General features: G+C 40.5%; 1 pseudogene; it reads right to left on the reverse strand.

The window, feature by feature from the left end:
* The window catches only part of LOC116884425, a 10,154-nt pseudogene extending 658 nt beyond the window's left edge, over window positions 1-9,496 (reverse strand).
* Between the last annotated feature and the right edge of the window lie 3,763 nt (window positions 9,497-13,259).

Raw genomic sequence — 13,259 nt, forward strand, 5'->3', positions numbered from 1 at the left:
ATGTTTCAAAGAGCAAACTTGATGCCCCCCATTCATGCCCATAGTGTACTGTTGTACAAACATTTCTGATGAGTCACAATGGACCATGGTGCTTTCAACAGAGACAACATGGACCCTAGATCCTCAAAATCAGGTGATACATTAACCTCATTCTTTTATAAACCACAGTCTTAGATATATTTACTCTGAAGAATGTATAAAAATACTACCCCACATATACAAGTCTCATCAAGAGATAGTAAATAAAGAATTTATTAGAAACAACTGTACAAAACAAATAAGCCTGATGCTTGCATCTACTTTGTTTCTCTCTTTTTCTAATAAAACTACTGAACATTTACTGATCTTAATTTCAGTCAGTCATAATTACCTCTGTTTTACCCATACTTATTCTTCTCATCCTCGTTCGCATTGAATTAAGCTCTATTATCACAGACATATACTGATCATTAAACTGGAGCAGTTTGAACAACTTGGCTAACTCAAACAACTAGTAAATGGGGTGGTGAAAATCCCTTATTGTAAGTGTGTTATGTAGCAGTTCCCTCCAGAGTTAAAAATCTTCCATCTTGGAGGGAAAATTTATTTGTCACAGAATGAAAGTGAGACACCAGGATATTTTGGGATAGGATGCTGACAAGGAGGTCAGACAAGATGTTATAGAGCTGTGTTCCTCAAAATTCCTAACACAGTAACCTTTTAATACAGTTTCTCGTTTTGCACGGATCACCAACCATAAAATTATTTTTGTTCCTACTTCACAACTGTAATTTTGTTATGGTTGTGAATTTTTTAATTTAACATACATTTTGTCTACTTTTCAATCACCTAAATTTTCATTTTTAGTGAGTCTCTTCTAAGTAACACCTAGCAACGAAAGAATATATGGACAATATGCTGTTTTAAGAAATAGGAGGTGGGGGCAACCAGGAGAGGGGAGTGGGGATATCAGAAGTTTCAGTACAGGACCACAGTGGATTCAGACAGGTCAACCAGCCCAGCCTACATATGAGTCCGGCACCCTGCCATAGGAACACACCTGCCATCTATTACTCTGCCTGGGACAGTGTCACAGGCTGCATCTGAGGGGTGTCAGAAACACTGAAGGAGGAGGAATCTATCAGGGGTCTGAGACAACAGAGGAGCATAGTCTGAAGGCTTACTTAAATTTGTGTTTAAATATCAAGGAACAGAGCAAGAGTACTAAGAATTCATTCGTACTCTGTCAGAAAATTTCTTAGTCACCTTGCATGGAAAATTCAAAGAGAAACAGTATGAAACTTCTGAACTTGTTCCACTTAACAACAACAACAAAAAAAACCCGAACAAACTGAGTTCTCAGTTTCTTATTCCAGCTGCCATGCCTGCTGCTTGCTGGCATGCTTTCTCTACATGATGGTGCCATTAGGCATTGAACTGGAACATTTCCAAGAGTTTGAGTAGATCTGACTAATGAATGGATCTGCAGGCAAGTAGGTAATTCCTGAATGAATGTACCTTATTTGACATTGGCAGAGCTCTGTCAAACACCAGGGCCCAGACCCATGATAAGGGCAAAATATTCCCTGGGTAAAGCTCAGTGGGATTGCAAAACCTTCCTTTGTGTGCAGAGAATTTCCACCATAACTTACCCTTCCCCAGAGTTTACAGCCTGAAGAACGCCCCCTACAGAGATAGTTACTCTTAAGAGCAGATAAACTTTCATCCTGTTAAACTGTATGCAATAAACTGCTTCCTTGTTTATCTGTATGCAATAACGTCACTTCGTTTTTCAACTGAGTATAATATACTCATACAGGCATGCTCTGTTTTCTCCATCATACATCTCAAGCTAATTCTAGCTTTCTGTATGTGTTTGTGTGCCTGTTCTTTTTTCATTTCCTCAGTGCCTGTAGTCTCCTGGGATCCAAGCTGTGCATGGAAGAGGCTCAAGATGAAGATCAATATAACCAGAAGATGAGGTTTGCTGCACAACCACATATAGCATATGCTATCAAGACAAGTGATCAAAGCAAGGACATGAATGAAGGGAGAGGCTGATTGCTCTCCAAATGTTTAGAGATGGAGAGTATCCATCTAATAAGTAGTAGAAGTATCACAGGTATGAAGGTCAGTAAGAATGGCTCCCCTACTCAACTCTTTGTAAAATCTAGAACTGAACCTGAAGGATGCTAAGCTACATAACTACGAAATTTTGACTATCAAACAAACTAGAAAACAGATACTGTATCAGGAGGACTCATTCAAGCACAGGGTTGTAAAAATAGGATAAAATTTTTTTCTATCATAAAGAGCACTTTCTCAAAGGGAAGGGTTTCAGAGAGTCTGTGGACTGATAGAATATTTCAGCACTTGCCAGAGTGTATATCTCCATACTTTTCTTCAAAATCAGTATTGAATCTCTCATAGGTATCATTGTTAGAACACAAATTTTAAGGAGAGTCGTGCAATAATTCCTTCATAGATTACAATAGAACCTCATAAAAGGGTAGACACAGACCAGACAGAATGGAGGACAATGGAGATAGTAGGGCTTCACTATGGCCCAGTAAAGGGAAGGGTTTTGAAGGTGTTAAAGATGTCAAAATATGGGAGGGCCATCTGCTCCTGCTAGGAGACATGAGTTTATGAACTGCTAGTAACTTGTAAGTTACTAACTACTGGGACGAAAGTTATCCACTAAAGACATAGACTATCATCCCTTTCCTAAAGGGTAAATATACATGGGCATGTCAGCGTTATGAAAAGAAAAATGCCCTTGGGGAAGCTGCCTGTTCCAGAGGCCTCGGGAAAGTAGGTAGCCTAACTTGTATCTAAAGCCAGACAACAGGTTCTTTGGCTTTAATCCCTGTACAGTGACTTCCTCCAGGACAGAGTCACCATTGATCACTTTTGCCATTGAGATTTCCTCATACTATCCTGTAATAGACTCTTGCTTTAATCTGCACTATGCTCTGTGGGAAGTCACTCTGAAATCATCAGGTTCAGGGAACCCAAGGAAAACCAGTGTGATCTTTAGATGACATCCTCCACAGTATTCTAACACTGGTCGCAGAAAAAACAAAGCAAAGATAAACATAAGTGTGCATCTGTCCCTCACATGCAGAGATACAACTGTGTGGAAAGCCGTAATAGCTTCCGCCATTACAAGATGGCGCTGGCTTCTGTTGCGGCAGCCCGGCTCCTTCCTGTAAACAAACTGTGTGCACATGCGCAAGGGTGTGTTTGCGCCAAGTCTTTGCCCAACCCGGGGCGTGCCAATGAGATCACGGCTATGCGGCCAATCAGATAGGAACACGTTGCTTTGGGGGATATAAAGCTAATGCTCTCTGGGGCCGCGGCGTTTTTCCTCTTCAAAATAATAAATGCTTTGCTGCAGAAGGATCCTGGTGTCTGCGTGCGTTCTTGCTGGTGAGACGATAGCGTGGGACACAACTGGCATTCAGTTTTAACATTATGCACTGAAAGTTGCTGCTAGGACACAGTTTTGCATTATAGTGCTTTTTAGCACAAAGGATCCTCTAATGGACATACTTCTTTAAAGGGCAAAGCTGAGTGTAAATGCTTCAAACATCTTTTCTGACTGAGTTCTTGCCTATGGGAGCAAACTAAGACCTACCAGCATCATTCAATTTGCTTCATGTCCTGGTTTGCTTTCCTGTAACTGTGATAAAGTACTGTGACCAAAAGCAATGGACAGACATTAATTTATTTGAACTTCCAAGCCATATAGGCCACTGGTGAAGGAAGTCAGGGCAGGAGCTCAAGTAATGTCTGAAACAGAAACAACAGAAGAAAGCTTCCTACTGGCTTTCTACCCTGACTTTCTTAGCTACTTTTATTATTGAGAAGCCCAGAGTTGACTCTAAACTGTATCAAATTGACAATTGAAGGTAACTAGATGATTTTATTTGAGTGCCTTTTTTTATGCACCAGTCAGTTTATACGTCAACATTCTATTACCGAATCATGTAACACAAACACTTGAAAGTTCCTTCTTGCAATTTTCCCTAAACCCCTTGAGCCAGATATCATATGTCTAGGTCAAGTGACACCCAAGAGACCACAGGGAATCACAATTCTAATGTAAGTGCAGGAGAGTCTTTATCTGAGTTCAGACTTGGTCACACCTTCAGAGCACATTGCAAGGACTGCTCCCATAGTATACAGAAATTTATTGTAGTGTTCTGATAGTGAGTTTTTAATCAGTGTGACTCAGGCTAGGGGCATATGAGAAGAGATAATCTCAATCCTCCAACAGATTGTCTTGTGAGCAAGTCTAAGGGATATTGCTTAATTAATGATTGATTTGGTAGGTCCCATCCACTGAGGATGGTGCATCTGTTGGCAGGTGGTATATGAGAGCAAGCCATTAGGAGAAAGGCAGTGAACAAGCAATGTTCCTTTTTATTGGCTACTTTCTTTACTTACATTTCAAATGTTATCCCCTTTCCTCACTACCCCTCAGGAATCCCTTTATCCATTTCCCCTCCCCTGCCTCTATAAGAATGTTCTCCTACTGAACTACCCACTCTTTCAGATATCCCAACCTTGGCGTTCCCCTTCATAGGGGCATTGCGCCTTCATGAGGCCAAAGGGCTCTCCACTCATTCATGACCAATAAGACCATCTTCTGCTACAAATATAATTGAAGACAAGAGTCCCTTCATGTGTACTCTTTTATTGATTGTTTAGTCTGAAGGAGCTCAGGGGTGTCTGACTGGTTGAAATTGTGATTCTTCCTATGTGGTTGAAAACCCTTTGAGCTCTTTGGGTGCTTTTGCTAATTCTTCCATTAGGGGCCACTTTTCAGTCCAATGGTTGGTTGAGAGCATCTGACTCTGTATTTCTCAGGTTCTGGGAGAGCCTCTCAGGAGACAGGTATATCAGACTCCTGTCAGTATGCACTTCTTGGTATCTACAATATTGTCGTCTCCATCTCCATCCCGCAGAAAGGAGCAAGACCACGACGTTCTTCTCAAAGCAGTTTATTCAGGAACCTTTCTTTTCAGCAGCAGCAATCTTTCTTTTCTTTTTCTTCTTTCTCCCAGCCCCTGAGCACACTCCTTATATCCTCCCTCAACTCCACGCCTCCTCAGTCCAGACTGTGAATCTTGTTCATAGGTCCACATCACATGGCCTGATCTTGCATCATGGTGCGCCTCTTCAGCTCTCACAATGGACGTGGCTAGTTTCAGATGTGTGAGGACGTCAGGTGCTAGTCATGAGACTTAGCTGCAGTCCCCGGCGCCATCTTGGGAGTGCCGCCACACCAGTTTCCCACACAATATTGTCTGTGTTTGGTGACATTATATGAGATGGATTCCTAGTTGGGGACATCTCTACATGACCTTTCCCTCACTATCTGCTCCACACATTCTCTTTCTATTTGTTCTCCCATTTAAGAAAGATGGGAGAATGCAGTCCTTGGTCTTCCAACTTCCTGAGCTTTATATGATCTGTGGATTTTATCATGGATATTCCAAGCATTTTGGTTAATATTCGCTTATCAGTGAGTGTATATACCATGTGTGTTCCTTTGTGATTGAGATACCTCAATGAGGGTGAAGTTTTTGAGTTAAATCAATTTGCCTAAGAATTTCATAAAGTCATTGGATTTTTTTGTTTTTGGTTTTTATTGGGGGGGAAGTAAAACTTTTATTTTATTTTTTATCTTTATTAACTTGAGTATTTCTCATTTACATTTCGATTGTTATTTCCCTTCCCGGTTTCCAGGCCAACATCCCCCTAACCCCTCCACCTTCCCTTCTATATTGGTGTTCTCCTCCCCATCCTCTCCCCATTGCCACCTTTCCCCTACAATCACCTTCACTAGGTGTTCAGTCATGGCAGGATCATGGGCTTCCCCTTCCACTGGTGCTCTTACTAGGCTATTCATTTGCTACCTATGAGGTTGGAGCCAGGGTCAGTCCATGTACAGTTTTTGGGTAGTGGCTTATATCCTGGAAGCTCTGGTTGGTTGGCACTGTTGTTTATATAGTATCTCGAGCCCATTCAAGCTCTTCCAGTCCTTTCTCTGATTCTTTCAACAGGGGTCATGTACTCAGTTCAGTGGTTTGCTGCTGGCATTCACCTATGTATTGGCTGTATTCTGACTGTGTCTCTCAGGAGAGATCTACATCCTTTTCCTGTCTGCCTGCACTTCTTTGCTTCATCCATCTTGTCTAATTGGGTGGCTGTATAGGTATGGGCCACATGTGGGGCAGGCACTGAGTGGGTGTTCCTTCTGCCTCTGTTCTAAATTTTGCCTCACTATTCCCTGCCAAGGGTATTCTTGTTCCACTTTTAAAGAAGGAGTGAAGCATCTGCATCTTGATCATCATTCATGAGTTCATGTGTTCTGTGCATCTTGGGTAATTCAAACATTTGGGCTAATAGCCACTTATCAATGAGTGCATACCATGTGCGTTTTTCTGTGATTGGGTTACCTCACTCAGGATGGTATTTTCCAGTTCTCTCCATTTGCCTATGAATTTCATAAAGTCATTGTTTTTGATAGCTGAGTAATATTCCATTGTGTAGATGCACCACACATTCTGTATCCATTCCTCTGTTGAAGGGCATCCGGATTCTTTCCAGCTCTGGCTATTATAAATAAGGCTGCTATGAACATAGTGGAGCATGTGTCTTTGTTACATATTGGGGCATCTTTTGGGTATATGCCCAAGAGAGGTATAGCTGGGTCCTCAGGTAGTTCAATGTCCAATTTTCTGAGGAACCTCCAGACTGATTTCCAGAACGGTAGTACCAGTCTGCAATCCCACCAAAAATAGAGGAGGGTTCCTCTTTCTCCACATCTTCACCAGCATTTGCTGTCACTGTGTTTTTGATCTTCATTCCTGGTGTAGTGAAATCTCCAGGGGTTGATTTGAAAACTAAAGAGTTGAACATTTCTTTTTTTCATATTTTTATTAACTTGTTCCTCTTTCTCCCAAACATCTTCACCATGGGTGTTCCTCCCCACCTCCCCCATTGCTGTATAGTCTAGTGTTTTTTATCTTCCACTGGTGCTCTTACTAGATACTATTGACTGGTGTCAGAAGGGTGATGTTTAATCTTAGTCTGGAAGGGTTGCACATTGTTGATTTGCCCCTTCAAGATTTCCCTTATAACGGGGACTCAAAGTCATATCTGCTCTGTATTTTGTATTCTGCTGTGTCTCTCAGGAGCGATTTCTTTCGGCCTGCACTTCTTTGCTTCATCCATCTTGTCTCAGCCACATTCCTGAACCTCCTCAGCTGTGCCAAGGGTATTCTTGTTTTTTTAGCTCTGAATCTCAATTTTTTAATCAAGCAGGCTAATAGTTATTTGTAGAATCCCATGTATGTCTTTCTGTGATTGGGTTAGTCAGGGATGATACTTCTTATGCCTACTAATTCTTTGTTATTTTTGGATATAATGTACCACTCTTTGTATCCACCAGTTGTAGGATTCAGCTGTGAATTTTGTTTGTTTGAATCAATTTTTTAGGTTATTTGTGTTGGTTGAATTCTTTGTATTTTGGATATGTTTCTCCTAAAAACTTTGTCCTTTTTGGCCTTCAAAAAAGCTTTGCAGTTTTATGACATCCCATTTGTCGATTCTTGATCTTAGAGCATAAGCCATTGGTGTTTTGTTTAGGAAATTTTCTCCAGTGCCTATGTGACCGAGAGTCTTCACACTTTTTCTTCTATTAGTTTGAGTGTATCTGGTTTGATGTGGAGGTCCTTTATCCACTTGGACTTAAGCTTTGTACAGGGTGATAAGCATGGATGGACGTGCATTCTTCTACATGCTGACCTCCAGTTGAACCACCACCATTTCCTGAAAATGCTATATTTTTTCCATTGGACGTTTTTGGCTCCTTTATCAAAGATCTAGTGACCATAGGTGTGTGGGTTCATTTCTGGGTCTTCAATTCTATTCCACTGGTCTATCTGTCTGTCTCTGTACCAATACAAGGCAGTTTTTATCACTATTGCTCCGTTATACTGCTTGAGTTCAGGGATGTGGATTCCCCTGGAAGTGCTTTTATTGTTGAGGATAGTTTTAGCTATCCTGGGTTTTTTGTTATTCCAGATGAATTTGCAAATTTTTCTGTCTAACTCTTTGAAGAATTGGATTGGTATTTTGATGGGGATTGCATTGAATCTGTAGATAGTTTTTGGTAAAATGGCCATTTTTACTACATTAATCCCGCCAATCCATGAGCATGGGGAGATCTTCCCATCTGAGGTCTTCTTCAATTTCCTTTCTTCAGAATCTTGAAGTCTACCAGAGAGACTTTTAATGCTTGGTTAAAGTCACACCAAGGTATTTTTTATTATTTAACACAGAAGGGTGTTGCTTCCCACTTCCTTTCTTTTGGTTTGTTTCTCTTTTGTGTAGAGGAAGCCACGATTTAGTTTGAGTTAATTTTTGCCGCCCACCGACCAAAGGAAGATGCAACAGCTGCTGATTCTTCTCAACAGCTCTTATTGTAGGAACACTCTTGATAATAGACCCTGTGGAACAAAGTACCACCTTAAATACAGTGACAGACAGGTTTGTAAATCCTCTAGATTGGTGGAGTATGAAATACCTTATTAGCATGCATATCACCGTGGCCTTGTAAAAGCCAGAGGAAGGCCAAAGACACGGCTAAATGATTGTATACCACAAATGACCACTAGATGTAAGTGTCATCTTTAGCTGCTCCCAACAAATTTTATACCCAGCCACTTTGCTGAAGTTGGTTACAGCTTTTCAGTAGTTCTTCGGTGGAACTTTTGGGATCACTTTAAATATACCATCACATCATTCTGCAATAGTAGATATTTTGACTCCCTTTCTCTTTTCCATTCGTATCCTCACAGCAATCTCCTTTTGTTGTCTGCTACCTGGTTTCAAGGATGCCAAAACTATATTGAATAAGGAGGGTAGGAGAGGGCAGCCTTGTCTAGTCCCCTCGATTTTAGTGGGATTAAGCTTTCAAGTTTCTCTCCATTTAGCTTTAAATGTTAGTGACTGCTTCCATGCATATTGCTTCTTTTACAATGTTTTAGGTATGGGCCTTGAATTCCTATTCTTTTCCAGGACTTTTATCACAGAAGGGTTGCTGAATTTTGTCAAATGTTTTCTCAGCATCTAATGAGATGATCATGTAGTCTTTCAGTTTATTTAGATAATGGATCACGTTGATGGTTTTCCGTATATTAAACCATCCTGTCTGCCCTGGGATGAAGCCTCACTTGATAATGTGGATGATGGTGGTTTACTGTGCTCTTGGATTCCGCTGCACAGAATTTTATTGAGTATTTTGTGTTGATATATTCAAAAAGGGGAATTTGTCTGAAGTTCTTTTTTTTCTTTGTTGTCTTTGTGTGCTTAGGCTTATGAGTAATTGTGGCTTGTTAGCTGGACCGGTAGTGCTCCATCTGTTTACCTTGTGGGAACACTTTGGACAGTATTGGTATGAGGTCTCTATGAAGGTCTGATAGTCTGCACTAAAACCCATCCGGACCTGGGCTCTTTTGATTGGGAGACCTTTTAATGACTGCTTCTCTATTTCGTTAAGAGTTATGGGGTTGTTTAACTGGCTTAGTCTGTCTTTATTTAGCTTTCTACCTGAGACTGGGTTCAGGAAATTGTCCATTTCCTGCAGATTTCTTGCGTTTTGGTTGAGTAGGCTTTTGTGATCTGATGATTTTTTTAATTTCTCTGATTCTATAGTTTGCCCGCTTTTCATTTCTGGATTTTGTTAATTTGGGACACACTTCCTCTGTGTCCTCTCGTTAGTCTGGCTAGGGTTATCTGTTTTGTTGATTTTTCTCAAAGAACCAACTTTTGGTTCTGTTGATTCTTTCTTATGGTCCTTTTTTGTTTCTACTTGGTTGATTTCAGCTCTGAGTTTGATTTATTTCCTGCCTTCATTCCTCCTGGGTGTATTTGCTTTTTTTTCTAGAGTTTTTAGGTGTGCTGTCAAGCTGCTGACATATTTTTCCTGTTTCTTTCTGGTAGGCAATTTCAGAGCTATGAGTTTTCCTCTTAGCAATAGCTTTTATTAGTCCCAAGTTTTGGGTATGTTGTACCTTCATTTTCATTAAATTCTAAAGGTTTTATTTTTTTTTTTATTTCTTCCTTGACCAGGTTATCACTGAATAAAGCATTGTTCAATTTCCATGTATATGTGAGCATCCTTCCCTTTATTGTTTTGCTGACCAGCTTAGGGCCAGGTGGTCCGATAGGCACGCATGGGATTATTTTCATCTTTCTGTATCTGTTGAAGTCTGCTTTTGACCAAATATATGGTCAATTTTATCAAAGTACTTATAGAGAAGAATGTATATCCTGCTTTAGAAATTGAATGTTCTATAAATATCTTTTTAAATATATTGGTTCATACTCTCTTAGTCTGTCTATGTTCTGTTTAATTTCGCTTCCTTACCCTCATCCATTGATGAGAGGGGGTATTGAATTTCCCACTATTATTTGCAGAGGTGCAATGTGTTTTTGAGCTTTAGTAAGGTTTCTTTATGTATGTAGTAGTGCCTTTTATTTGGAGCATAGATATTTATGATTGAGAGTTCATCTTGCGTGATCCTCGATGAATATAAAGCGTTCCTTTCTCATCTGATGATGATTTGTATAGTTGCAATTAGATTATTCGATATTAGAATGGTTCCGCCTTTCTTGCTTCTTCTGTTGCTCTGGGAAAGTTGTTTCTCAGCCTTTACTCGAGGTAGGTGTCTGTCTCTCTGTCTCTCTGAGGTGTGTTTCTGTTAGCGCAGAACGCAGGTTCCTCATTAAGCTTATTCAGTTTCAGCTAAATCGATGTCTTTTATTGGGAAACTGAGACCATTGATGTTGAGAGATATTACGAATATCAGATGATATTAAGCTTCCTGTTATATTCCGTATATTTAGATATGAGGTTATGTTTAGTGTGCTCTCTCTCTCGTTTGCATACAAGATTATTAGTTTCTGGTTTTCCAGGTGTACCCTGACTCCTTGTGTTGGGCTTTACCTATTTATTATCCTGTAGTGCTGCAATTTTGTAGAAGAGACATTGTGTAAATTTGGTTTTGTCATGGAATATCTCTGCTTTCTCCATCTTATGTTACACTGGAGAGTTTTTATGGTGATGGTAGTATCCTGGGGATGGCATTTGTGTTCTCTTTGTGTCTGTCTACATCGTCCAGGATGTTCTGGCTTTTCATAGTCTCTGCAGAGAAGTCGGTGTGATTCTGATAGGTCTCGCCTTTATACATGTTACTTGTACTCCATACTGCTTTTAATAATATTCTTTCTTTTATTTTGTGCATTTGGTGTTTTGATGGAGGAGTCTGGTCCAATCTATTTGGAAGCCTTTGTAGGCTTCTATTATGTTTATGGGCATCTCCTTTCTTTAGGTTAGTGGAGTTTTCTGCGACTGTCAGCACATTACTGGTCCTTTTGAGCTGGGAGTCTTCACTCTCTTCATACCTATTATCCTCATTTGATCTTCTCATTGAGTGCTGGATTTCCTGTATATTTTGGACCTGTAGCTTTTTCTGTTTTACATTATGTTTGATGAAGTTAGTGTTGATGATTTCTATGGAATCTCTGCTGCCGAGGATTCTCTTCTTTCCTCTTGGTATTTTGTTGGTGATGCTTGTATCTACGGCTGCTTTTCTCTCCATTGGGTTTCTCGCCATCCAGGGTGATTTCTCTGTTTTCTGTGTTGCTTCTCTTTTCCATTTTTCATTCCTTCAACTGTTTGTCGTGTCTTTCCGGAATTCTTCAGGATGGTGGATTCCTCTCTATAGGCTTCTACTTGTTTATTTATGTTTTTCCATGCTTTGCTGAGGGAGTTCTTTAGTGTCTTCTCTTTAAGTCCTCCAGCATCATGATCAAACTATGATTTTAAATCAAGATCTTTGCTTTTTCTGTGTGTTTGATATTCAGTGTTTGTGGTTGAGAGAATTGGCCCAATGATGCTATGGAAGTCTTGGTTTCTGCTGCTTGGGTTCCCACGTTGCCTCGTCTTGCCACTTCAGGTTGTCTCTGGTGTTTGTTTGTTCTGCTATTTTCGACAGCGTAGACCATCCTATAGGCTCAGGAGCCAGAGTGCTGTGGGATCTGCTTTTCCTGCTCTTCTGTTGCACAAGTTATGGAAACAGCAGTGTCTTGCCGGGCTGCAGTCCCCGTCTACTGGTCTTCTGTTGTTCCTGTGGTACCAGGTCCTGAGTGCCACCTGGCAGGTCGCTGGGAGCGAGAAAAGTTGTCTTCCCTGTGGTCCCGAGGCTGAAGTTGCTTGTTGGGGGCTGCTGTTGAGTTTCTCCATGAGGGCTGCAACCAGGAGGGCCTGATGCGCTCCTGGGAGCATGCCTCGGATCCCAGATGGTGTCAGTGTTTTCCTCTGAGTCAGAAATGTGAGTAGTGTCTTCTTGGAGCCTCCTCGTGTGCTCGCCTCTGAATGCGGTCTCCCTTCCACGGTATTTGCGTCACGAATGGCTGATCCAGTCCCTTCAGGTTCTAGGCAGTGTCTAGTATATCTGGTTTTACAGTTGAGGTCTTTTATCTTCTTGGACTTGGGTTTCTGTTGTATTGTACTAAGTATAGCATTAATTTGCATCTTTCTCTGTATTCAGACCCACACAGTTAGACCAGCACATTTGTTGAAGATGCTTTTGTTTCATTGCTAATTTCTGGCTTCTCTCTATCAGGTGTCCATAGGCGTAGGATTTATGTTTGTCTTTAATTCAATTCCATTGATATATCTGATCTGATTTTATTCCAATACCATGCTACATGCCACTTGTTAGCTCTGGTAGTAGAGCCTAAAATCAGGGATGCTGATATGACCAGAAGTTCTACAGGATCGCAGCAAAGCAGGTCGGGAGTTTTGTCCATATGAAGTTGATAATTTTCCTTTTAAAGTCTGGAGATTACCAGTAAAGGAAATTTTGATGAGATTGCATTGAATGTAGATTGCTTTTGGTCATATGGATATTTTAACCAAGTTAAATTTAGCAAACTCATAGGTGAGGCTGTTAGGTCTTCTCGTTCTCTGCTATCTGAATCTCTCTTTCATCAAAAGACTCTGAAGTTATTAATCATACAAGTCTTTTCACTTGTTTGCTAGCTATTACCACCCGAGGTTACTGTGTTAGTTTTGAGTCTATTGTGGAATGTATTGCTTTCCAATTTTCCTTGACATATTTGGTAATTAAAGTATAAAGAGGGCTACTGTGTTGTGTTGCCATTATTTGAATTAATCTTTGTATCCAGGTCACTTT

Source organism: Rattus rattus, chromosome 15, assembly GCF_011064425.1.
Source record: "Rattus rattus isolate New Zealand chromosome 15, Rrattus_CSIRO_v1, whole genome shotgun sequence".
Taxonomy (NCBI): domain Eukaryota; kingdom Metazoa; phylum Chordata; class Mammalia; order Rodentia; family Muridae; genus Rattus; species Rattus rattus.